Here is a 12825-nt window from a genome sequence, read left to right on the forward strand (position 1 = left end):
ATATGTATATATAATTACACAAGCACATATACATTCTATCAGGGGTAGGCAACCTATGGCACACGTGCCGAAGGCAGCACGCGAGCTGATTTTTCAGTGGCACTCACACTGCCTGGGTCCTGGTCACCGGTCCAAGGGGGTCTGCATTTTAATTTAATTTTAAATGAAGCTTCTTAAACATTTAAAAAACCTTATTTACTTTACATACAACAATAGTTTAGTTACATATTATAGACTTAGACAAAGAGACCTTCTAAAAACATTAAAATGTATGACTGGCACACAAAACTTTAAATTAGAGTGAATAAATGAAGACTCGGCACACCACTTCTGAAAGGTTGCCGACCCCTGCATTTATATAATCTCAAGCACTAAACCACGGTGGTGATGGGTACTATACAAAACCATAAAATAGGTATCCTAGAATTCTTCCTTCCTGCCACTCTACATCTGGATGGGTATGCTGGAAAACCGCATGTTTCTGATGAAGTGGGTATTCCCCCACGAAAGCTTATGCTCCAATACGTCTGTTAGTCTATAAGGTGCCACAGGACTCTTTCTCTCATGTTTCAATAAGAATCTCCAAAGTACAAAGCTGTGTATTGGCTTCTGTTGGGATTTGTTTGGCTAACAGTTTTTAATCACTGGTGCAGGAATTCTGCTTGTTGTGAGGAAATAGAGAAAAAGAGAAAATGTTCATTTGGAGTGAACACTGACAGTTCAGAAGTGATGTGACCGCTTCCATTGGTGTCCAGTGCACAGGAGTGATTGTTCATTGTGGAAAGCACTGACAAAAGACAGCATAATCCCATCCATTTCTTCAAAACCACATGGATAACAAACATGAGTATCGAGAATATATAACAACAAATTCAATTAGCAGGGCGCCTTCTTATGTCAAATCCTTCCAAGACTCAAAGAATGGACAACACGAATGCTCCGCTAAGTGTAATTTGCAGAGTAAAGGCCAAATTCTGTCCTGAACTACACTAATGTGACTCCACTGATTTCAACTATTGAAAATTAGAACAGGGTTCTAATTCTGTGCTACTGTTTTCTCAATAGACCATTCTTCCAGTTAGTAATGGGATCCAATCATTATACTTCTAGCTACTCTGGCGATGTGCCTTCTTTGGCTTCCAGCCTGTAGCTAATTCCTTCATCCTAACCACCATGCCAATTCCAGAATTTGGCTTCCATTCATACACTACCACTAAGTAGATTCTTATATTGTTTCCCCTTTTGGGTGGAGTTTAGAGTAATGCACAGGAAGAACCCATAGTAATTCAGACCTTTTCTTCTCTCATAATATAGCATAAAAGAGAAGGAGATTCTGAAATATCTTCTCTAGCAACAGAAATCTAACATACCACTGATCAGCATGACTACCAAATTGCCAGTGCTATATTTACCTATAAAATTGGCTGGACAAAGGCAACAGTAAATAAGTGAGGCAACAGATACCATAACAATGAGTCGATGGGCACCATATACATTCCTGCATTATTAGTAGTAATCATAATGATGATAAACAACATCAAGCAGGGTAGGAGGATCAGAATGGGCTAAACACATTTTCGGTCGTGTCAATTGAAGGTGTCTTTAGATTTGACTTTGTGGATTCATTATCTAATAAGTCTTAAGGGCATGTGGAGGGGAAAACTATAAAAGCGGTAATGTGAACTAGATTCAAGACTCTACAGGAATCTGTTTAATAGTGTAAGCCTACTTTAAAGAAAAGTATTTCAGAGGTAAATTTTGTTATGTGCACTGTTATGTTCATCATGCACCAAGCAGAAATGTTCTTATCATTACATTTATTATGCTCTCCTTCCCCATCCCCACCTGCCCCCAAAGTACAAGTTAAAGGAAGAAACAGAACAACAGGTAAGCAGGTCTCCTCTCCTTGGTGTCAGAGTTATTGGATTACTGGGTAGACTTGTAGCTCATCCTATTGTACCAATCCTCTTAAGAAGAGGTAAAAACAACTGGCCTAAGCAGATGAAAGTGAAACGGTCCTAGTCATACCACAGCCAAGCTACCCAGGCTGTTCAATGTTCAATGTCCCTAGCTGTGCTTTAGCCATTCTGCGTTCGTGACAAAATAAATCAATGAACATCAGTCACATGTCCCCCCCACTTCAGAAAGATCATCAGAGTCAGGCTGCTTGGAAAAGTAATTAATTAGTTATCATGTTCTAAATCCCAGGCCAATGTGTAATCACATTTACAGACTGGTTGATAGGTAAAGAATGATCACTAAGTGAGTCAAATGTTGGGGGTCCTCCATAGCAAGCATTGTACTTATGCTCTGACCCTACAGTCATGTGAGGGACCTGGGTGCAGTTAGTCCTCCATTACTATCCCACAGTTCCACCTGGGCTATACTTTCTTGTCTACTTTCCCCCTCCTTCTGCATTGGAAGTCACTAACACTTACACTGGCTCATTTGCTTGCTGCATTTTTGCTGCACTTCCACGGCACTTGAGAGACATGCCAGCTAAGAAATCTTCCAGGCTACCAGCTGGCCAGAAGCTGACACCACTGTATCAGACTGACAATATCCTGAACAAACCTTATTGAATTAGGGTTAATGCCTTTGGGGTCTATTGTATTAAAATGCAATTGTGTATGTGTTGTTGTGGCACTGTATGTACCTTCTCTAGTAGGGAAGGGGGATGCTAATATATGTTCTCCGTTTCAACCTTTGGAAACCACTCCCTGGAAAGGTTCGCATATAGTTATTCAAACTGGAGTCTCTGGGGACCAACATACAAAGAGAGGGTTTCTGGTTAAATAGCCTGGTTTTAAACTGGCTCAGGGCCTTCCTGATCCAGCAAACAGGCAGGACCCCTGATCCACAGAGGGCCCCAATCCCTAGGGTAGGGTTAGAAGGTCTGGGTGCTTGTTCTGAGCTGAAGCTGTAATGAACTGGTAACCAAAAGGAATCAGGGCCGGTGCAAGGAAGTTTCATGCCCTAGGCGAAACTTCCACCTTGCGTGCCCCCCCCAGCCCTGTGGCAGCTCCCCCTGCCCTGAGGCGCCCCTCCCACCCCCCACTGCGGCAGTTCCCCCCTGGGGAGCCGTGCAGCAGCTCCCCACCCCAGCTCACCTCTACTCCGCCTCCTCCCGGAGCACGCCGCCCCAGTTCTAATTCTCCTCCCCTCCCAGACTTGCAGCGCCAAACAGCTGATCGGCGCTGCAAGCCAGGGAGGCGGGAGAAGTGGAGCGGCGACCATGCGCTCCGGGAGGGGGCATAGGAATGCTGTAAAAAAAGGGGGGGGCACCGCTTTTTGGTGCCCCCAAATCTTGGCGCCCTAGGCAACTGCCTAGTTGGCCTTAATGGTAGCACCGGCCCTGCAAGGAATCCCTCTTGGGTGAGGGGTTTGAAAGACTGTTCCTGCCAGAATCTATGTTAGGGTTGAGTGAGCTCTGGTAGGCTTATTAGCATTCATGAAGGTTCTTTTATTGTTTTGAATGTATTTTCTCTGTAATGGTTTTTACCTTAAGACTAAAGTAGGCTTGCATAAGAAGAGCTATGTAGTACCTTATAACTGTAGCAATTATACCTGTTAAGCATCACTGAAGAGAAAGCAATCAGGTGTCCTTAGGCAATCTGTCTGTGCTGGGAATAACCCAATGTAAGCAGGAAACTGTGCAGCTTGGAACTACTCTGGTCACAAGGGAAAGGGATGTGTCTCTCCACCCAATAAAGGCAATGGCTGGGAAGCTGAAAGCGGGTGCCCTTTTGGATCACTGAGGGGAAATACAGGTGCCGTTGCCCTAAAATGTGACAACCACTCTTCTGGTAAAGCCATGGTGTTATAGCAGTAAGACCCATACCTTGGTGAAATGAACCCAAATCCACAGTGCTATGATGATATCTCCAAGAAGCTGGCAAAGGAGGAGATTGAATGGACAGGATTTCAGCACAAGGAGAAAATGAAATCCCTTAAAACCACGTACAAGAAGGCCATGGATCACACCACCACGTCTAGCAAATTTCTGGAAACATGCCCATTCTACAATGACTTTGACCAGGTGCTGGGCACTTCTGATGCCATGGTGCCCCCTTTAATTTCTGATGATCTTTTGGTATAGGGGGAAGAAGGCGTAGAGCAGCTGCAGCAGGAAATGGGGCCAGAAGACATGAAGCAGACCCTCAACCCCAACCCCTATCCCCACCAATACCATACACTGCCCCTGCTTTGGACAACAACCTCAAATTAACGTTGACCCTGGAATTCTTCATGGACTGATCCCAGGATGAAGTGGAAACAGCATCTCTGCATCAGGGTGAGTAGCATGTAGCCAGGTTTGTTATTGTTATAGGACCAATTACAACATAAGGGATCTGGCTTTGCCTGCAAAGCTTCAGTTGAGGGTGGAAAAGACTCTATTTTCCCTTGTACCCTTTCCACCACCTCCTGCCTTCTGCAGTCATGTGTGATTCAAGATGGATTCCTAGTGAGGAGAAGAATGCAAAAAGGAAAACAGTGATATATTATAGTATGTATTGCTGTAAGTATGCAAAGCACGGATTTAGTAAAAGCACAGCAATGCACTGCCTGCAAATACAGGGATGGGACAGAACAAAAATATATGCATATATTATATTTTGAGGCAGTCTGCATATTAAGTCCACTGCATGACCTTCGTTGGTATTAAGCCCAGCCAGAGCACTTGCAAATTTTTTGCAAGTTTGGTGGATAGCTGATACAGGTGGAAGGGGGGTGAGTGGGAACACACATCTGTAATTCTTCTAAGCAGCTGCATCCTCGTTCAGCATCCTGTTTATGTTTGCTGATTTTTTTCTCCACTCTTTGATTTTTTCTTTTTTGGGGGACATAAAAATAAAATGCTGTTTCATTCCTTTTCAGAGACATATTGACCCCAGTGTGAATAGGTACAGCACCATAAGGCTACGGACTGTCAGCGAGGAGTGCAAGAACTATTGGGTAAAAAGAAAAAAGGCCAGAGATTAACTGCTGCAAAAATATATAGGGAATTTTCCAGCAAGGTGGACTGGCTCCTGGAACACAACAGGCAGATGATGGAAAAGGAGAAGAAGCTGGTAGTGGATACATTGCCCTTGACTATGAGGTGAGGAAGGAAGATAGAGAGCTGCAGTGGGTGACAGCAAAATCAACATAGGGAGATATGGACTGGCTGCTTAGCATAATGTCCAGCAGGCAGCAGGAAATACCAGCCATGATGTTAGCTCCTGCCATGCATTCAGAAGACAAGCTTGGGTGAATGAACCACTCAATACATTACACGGAAGAAGTGAACGTAATGTACATAGTGCACATGGCCAGATGTACCTATTTCATTCTAGTCAAGCACAGCAAAGCGGGAAGGAAAATAAGTTTGATCTTGAGGACCAGTCTCATCATTTCATAGAATCATAGAAATGTAGGACCTCTAGAAGTCATCAAGTCCAGCCCTTGCACTGAGGCAGGAACAAGTAAACCTAGACCATCCATGACCAACTTGTCCTTAAAAACCTCCAGTGATGGGGATTCTGCAACCTCCAGTGCATAACTACCCATACAGTTAGAAAGATTTTCCTAATTTTTAATCTAAATCTCCCTTGCTGCCAATTAAACCAATTACCTCTTGTAGTCAGTGATTTTCTTCGGGGAAGGGGAAGGAAGAAGTCATTTCTTTCTGTTGCAATTTATTTAGTGCTTGCAAATTCGCCGAGCCAAGCAATAACATTCTTAGTGTCCAAGTGGAGCTTTCAGAGCTCACCACTGAATTTGGTTAGTGAGCATTCCTCAACAATGTGTATCATTGTTTGATCTGTGCTGCAGCTGCAGTTTGGATTGTATCGAAGACCCCAATGGTGCTGTTTGGCTGCACAGAGGCCTTGCCCAGTCCAGAAGCAGTTAAGAAGGGCCCACTGATGACATAGCAGGTCAAAGCTGGGTAGACAAGTGGTAGGGTCTGTGACGAGGAACTGATTGGTGGTTGGTGTTAAGTACCAGTCTTCCCGCCACAGGGACTCTGCTGTCATGTCCTGGCATGGCAGCCTCGACCACAATGGGTGTAGTGATTAAAGACGTAGATTGTGGGCGAAAAAGGTCATTGAACAAGGGTAAGCTTGGGTTGGCATGTACCTTCTCAACCAGCTTGCCATCTGCAATCTCCCTTCTGATGGAAAGGGGAGCAATGTGGCTCAGAACTGGAAGCCATGGAAGATGAGTCGGTCAGACAGTTCCTGTGATGATGCTCATTGTTGAGTTGAATTACACATAAACAAGTTTGGTGTGTGCTGATTGACTCCATACTGGCGCACAATGCTCTGTTATTGAGTACGAGATGGCATGAGCTGAGGTCCTTAGGGTTGGAGCATCTCCTCCCTATGAAGAACCTACCAGTTTGCTGAGAAGGTTGTTGCATGTCTTGGCCTCTGCTATCTTGCTCCGGTGGCTTCTGTATGTTGGAGTCAGTTTGTTGCAATGATTGTTTATATTGTACCTTGACACACTGTTGATTATTCTTGCTGCTCAATCAATAGCTCATTTTGTTATTGTTTTGCAGTCAATGGACATCTGAATTAAAGAAAAAGCTTTTAATAAAATCTCAGTTTAAACATATATCTAGTTGATGACTACACTGATAAATGTTATACCATATACTGATTCACACAGGTATATTGCTACAGCTCTCCAAACCTATGGTCACATAATTCCCTCTGCCAACGTTTTACAACATTTAATATCCTTATGGTAATTCCCCCTGCAGTGCAAGGGTGTGGGCACATAAGGCATTCCTTATATCCCTTGCTCTCATGCCCTGCACCTTTGCCTTTGGTTGAATTCATTCATTGATGTGGGTTGCATTAATAGCAGCTGGAACAGGTCCTCTTCCAGAATAGAACCCAGGCCTTGCCACTGGTTGTTTGCTTTACTGAAACGGCAAGCCATGCACTACAAATAAGTTCTCCCACAATATGCTGCGAATAGTTACATAAAGCTGCTCAGTTTAATGCACCACTAAGAACCATGGGAAATCCCACCAGAAATCATCCCAGCACACTGGCTAGTGCAGTACCATTGCAGACACAGTTACACAGTGTTAGCATGGGTAGTGTTTTTCCAGTGGGCACACTTCACCCATGCTAGGCCAGCCCAGGCTTATAATTGATCAGTCACAGTTATCTCCAACATAAAATCTTTTTTAATGTCTGCCAGTGCTGCAAATTCAACTTTGGATTTGAAAGTCAATCTGGCTTTTGTGGGTAACTCAACATTACCAGCAACAATGTATTTGATACATAGAAAATTATTAAACCAGACTGACTCCCACGAACTCTCTCTTCGTTGTATTGGCTTTGCAGTGCTAACAAGAGTAAGTATAAAAAAAACACACCAAAAGGAAAAATTGATCTTTATCAGTAAAATAAGCAAATATGACTCTGATTACACCTGGGTTGTGGATCTGTTGGGAAAGAAGGTGGGGTTTTTATATAGTTAATTTCCTAACCATAACCACATTCTAAGCACAAGGCTGTTTTTCAGCTTCAGTGCTTTAGATCTAGATGAATTCATTTCTGGACACATATCAGTCAGTGGTAATGCTTTACTAATGAATATTCTCAGATTTCTTTTGAAAGCTTCAGCATATGTATTCCTTGTATCAACTTCTTTAATTTACTCCCTGCAGGTAGGATGTCTGACAATTCTCTATCTGGATGTGTTTGGTTTTCTTCAATCTTTGGCATACTCCCACTATCCTTTGAAGTCTTTTGCGTTTCAGACAAGCCTTTGTAGTTTTTTCAGATGCCTCATTTTAGCAGACTTGTTGTGGGGCCTACCTGGACTTCTCTCTCTCTCTCTCTCTCTCTTCCCCTTCTTTGATACTACAATTGTATTATTGTACATTTTAGTAATTCTATTTGTCATTGAGCTACCGCAGTTTTCTCAATCTCTCGTCTTGTACTCTTGCAAAATCACTTCCCCCCAGAGCCGGGAGATTGTATTTCTGCCGTGAAACCCATGTTTTATTTTATGTCATTACTCACTGTTTTTGGTGATAGCAGTTGAGCTGTTGCCAGAGATCTTGTTCTAGTCCAGGGGTTGGCAACCTCTGGCACCCGTGCCGAACGCGGCACACCAGTGGCACTCACACTGCCCGGGTCCTGGCCCATCTGTCTGGGGGGCTCTGCATTTTAATTTAATTTTAAATGAAGCTTCTTAAAAATTTTAAAAACCTTATTTACTTTACATACAACAATAGTTTAGTTATATATTATAGACTTATAGAAAGAGACCTTCTAAAAACGTTTAAATGTATTACTGGCACGCGAAACCTTAAATTAGAGTGAATAAATGAAGACTCGGCAACCACTTCTGAAAGGTTGCCGACCCCTGTTCTAGTCTCGACATCCTCTTGAATGTGTCTGTGTTTCTGTGCTGTCTTCAGGGGTTGGGGTGTTGGGGGAAACTCCCTATTGTCAATAATAATGTTTTTGTTGATTTGGCTAGTATGGTTGTGTTCCTGTTAAAACTGTGAGTTTCTGTATGTGTCCTGAAAATTATAACTGATTCTCAGAACTTTGGGTTTATTGCTGTATTTTTGCAAAACCAATTATAGTTATTGCAAGGTTCCACTGAAGCAAAGTTTCACGTTTCCAGTTGTACATTTCTGTGGTTTATAAGGCAAAGACTTACAGAGTCTTCACTGGTGTGAACAGCACTACTTTAAATAAAGTAGAATTTATCGATATTAAATCTTGAAACTCCAGCTCCAATCCAAGCAGTTTAAACAGAGTCACTCAATCATTACCAAAAATTGTTATTTTTGAGGATGTTGCTTTTCCTTTTGCCTAAAAGGGAGAGGTGGTAGATGGAGATGCATGGTGGCCCGAGTGTCTGTGGGAACCTAGCTGTATAATTTTTCTTTAGTTCATCATTGTAGTTCTACACCTTAGCTTTCAAAATGAACTCAAATTCTGTGGAGCTTGAAGTTCCAATTCCCTGACTTGGTCATTGAATATAATTGGCCTTCTCAGTATGAAAGTGTTGGAATATTCAGTTACTTTGATGGTGGGGCCCATATAGGAATATAGACCCAGATTCTCAAAGGTATTTGGGTAGCTAACTCCCCTTGAAATCAACGGGAGCTAGCCACCTAAATACTTTTGAATATCTGGGGCATGGTATTAAATACATAAGAGGGAGCTCTCCAAGTCTCTCAGCACTTGGCTTGCATTCTTATGCTCTTCTGAGTGTCCCTGATAAGGGATGAATTGACTGTGTTGCTCCTTGAATGACTTGTGCTGTGCTCTGCCTGTTTTCCTCACTTATTTGAGTGAGCATAAATTAAAAAGAAAGTGCCTGGGGAGTTAGCTGGGGTACAGGCATATCTGTGCCTTTTAGTGGAATATCATGAACCTTCTTGGATATCATGGGCCTGTCCACTACTTGCTGAGTTAGTGAAGATGCTCCTTTAATACTAGCAGACAGAGAAGTGCTATGCTTTAAGACTGAAGTTCCTACGTTTGAATCTTATTGATATGTAAAATGATTAACAAGAACGGGATCTGAATATGTGTAAAAAACCAAGACAAGTCCTTTGGCCTTAGGAGAGTCCTGGATTAAAAGAGTGAAAAACTGGGCATTGGCTAGGTGTATTAAAGTGCCATGAGGGAGACTATTCTAGAAGTATTTTTAAACAATCAAAACCAGCAATATTAGGAATTTTGTATGAGAGCCTGATTTTGTGAGATTACCAGCTCAATTTTCTTACCGTGTAGGTTCAGATAAGTTCATGCAACTATTGAATAATAATTATACTATTCTTATCAGAGTGAACTTCCAAAATTCCAGTCTTAAAGGTTCAAATTTTCTGGAAGGTTTGTTCAACTATGGAAACCCTTAGGGAGTCATTTTAATTATTTTTAACATGTTAACTTCAAATTATCACTGTGACTTACGAGGGAGCATAGCTATCATCAGTTGACTGATAATATCTGCCCTTGCCAGTTGCTTCATATCTCCTAAGACTTAGGCTGGAGCTTGTATTCTTAAATACTCTCCTTGTGCTATGTGAAGTGTTAATCTTGTTCTTGCATTTATAACAAGTGCTGTTAATGGGATCATTGGTGCATGACACCTCATTTTGTTTTAGTGAAAATTTAACATTTTGTTTCTTTAAATAACAAGACCCCCCCCCTTAATTCATTGGCTACATATTATGAGTAATAGTCTATCCACACTACAACTTAATCACACTACATCTCAGTTTAATCACGCTCTGTCATGCCCCATATTTAGTGCAATCATGTATATCACCTTTAATAAATGGCTTAATTTTTCATTCCCATTTATGGTATTTGCAAAACTATGTCATCTTCAATAAATTGGCATACTGGAAGAATTCAAGTTCTCATCCTTGTCTGAAATTGTAGCTAAACATCGTTCTATTTAACTTTTAAATACCTTGAAATTTAAATATATGGAAATATGAAGTTTCATGTTCCTTTTGGCTTTTTTCTGAATGCTGTATTTTGGTCTGATATTTGCTAGCAACTTTGAAACAATCCTGTGTTTCACTCTGTCCATAGCGTTATATACATACGGGCTCTTTAACTGCCTTTTTATCTGCCACTGAAGTTAGCTTGCACCAGTGAGCTCAGACATCTACTTCTGTAGACATCAATATCCATCCAGTTGCTTGCTGATGTGAATAAACAGTATCATGACATGCATCCGAAGAAGTGGGCTGTAGTCCACGAAAGCTTATGCTCTAATAAATTTGTTAGTCTCTAAGGTGCCACAAGTCCTCCTGTTCTTCTTTTTGCGGATACAGACTAACACGGCTGCTACTCTGAAACCTATCATGACATGGTGGACCGACACTGGTTTTATTAACACATTTTATGTGATCATGCACTTTATGTAGTAATACTTTGATGTGAATAGTTGCTCTGAATATGTAATGCTACCATTCAGTGAATTGATTTTTAACAGGATATTGTGTGAATGTGTGTGGACCTCATTTAAAGAGAGACTGTGATGAACAGAGTGAGAATGCACTCATCTGACAGCTACATTTCTGGGGACATGGATGGGCTATTTAATTGTTTGGCAAAGAGTAAATGTAACTAAGCTGCTAACACTCCTGAGTCTGTCTCTTTCTGATCTCCCCCCAAACTGCACTTGGATCATTCCCATCTAACACTCCCAAACTGCACTCATCTTTTTCTGTCCTTAGTCTCCAGCCCTACGTTATCACAGTCATCTCTTCCAACTATCCTCCCATCTCACTCCTCTCCCAAAAGCTTCCTCCTGCTGAACATGTAGCTCTCGTGTCTGCCAGCAAAGGGAAGCAACAAACACCAACACGCTTGATGCTGGATGTCCTGCAGAACAGCAATGCAATTAAAGCACCCAAGTGGGAATATAGTGTATGGATGATGTCATTAAGTGCATAGTGAGCCCTAAACCTGCAGACTTCTTGCAAAACTCCCGCTGAAATCAATGGGAGCTGGAGAGGTGCTCAGTTCCACCAAACAATCAGGCCACCTAGATGCCTAAATTAGATTCCTAACTTTAGGTACCAGGTTTGCAAATGTTGGCCTTACCATACTATATTAATAGCTTCAATACCTTGTAGATGGGGATTGCACTAGTTAACATGTTAAGGGGCCAAAGCTGCTCCCATTGAATTTAGTGGAAGTTTTCCCATTAGCTCCAATAGGAACAGGATTAGCCCTTAGAGGCTTTCAGTGTTTTGAGAAATAAGACAAGAAAAACACCCTGAGAAAATGTTAACAAAAAGTTGCAGTGAATTATATGTATTACTACAATTCTATATGGCCCTGAATCAGGAACATCCCTATTCAGGAAAGTACTTAAGTATGTGATTAATTTTAAATATATGCTATGGGACTTAAGCACATGCTTCAAGGTCAGCACATGCTCAAATGCTTCCCTGAAAAAAGATGAATTTAAGCATTCCATATGTGCTTTCCTGAATCTTGGCCTAGATAATGGCCCAGAGCGCTGTTCTCTCCATTTAAAATGTAAAAAAAATATATATATATATATATTGTTGGAATTATTTATATTACTGCAGCCCCTTTATGAGTTCACATATATACAGAGATTGAACATATACTGGTCCAAGGTCTTGGGCTTTCTAAATTAAATCTTGGTACAAAAAAGGCAGTGGTATCCTGAAGCACAGTGAGAAATTAATGGTTTGATATTTCATGAACCACTATGCTATTGTTTATTTATTTATTATTGTAGCAACTTGGAAACCCAGTTATGGACCAGGGCCCCATTTGTGCTAGGTGCTCTACAAACACACAACAGCAAAAGATGGGCCCTGGTATATTTATACAGAGTGATACAGGCATGCACACAAGGTGTATTTTCACAGATGTTTTAGCACTATGCAGCATTTGTTCTAGCCCTGGTAAGTCCTTAGATACTGGACTTTACATTAATTTCATTCTGATTACGATCTTCTTCATTTACTCCTATTTCCATTTCAATTTGATTTTTAACGGGTGCTATCTTGAGAATCACCAGTACTAGAAATAATAGCAATATTGGAGTGCAAGGAGTCTCCATTTTCAGACTGTATGGAAGTATTAATATCTTTGATCTGAGAAATAAAAGAAGTTGGTCCAATATTAGCTGATCCCCCTTGTCTCTATAATGTCCTGGAATCAACGCGGTTACAATACCACTGCAGACTAAAAGTATTAATGTGGTGAACTCTTCTCCACTTCTGTGAGCTGATGGGAGCCAAATCAAGCAGGGCCGGGCCAGAGAGTGGTAAAGATGGTGAATGCCAGTTTTGGAGCA

This window comes from Chrysemys picta, chromosome 2, assembly GCF_011386835.1.
Source record: "Chrysemys picta bellii isolate R12L10 chromosome 2, ASM1138683v2, whole genome shotgun sequence".
Classification (NCBI taxonomy): Eukaryota; Metazoa; Chordata; order Testudines; family Emydidae; genus Chrysemys; species Chrysemys picta.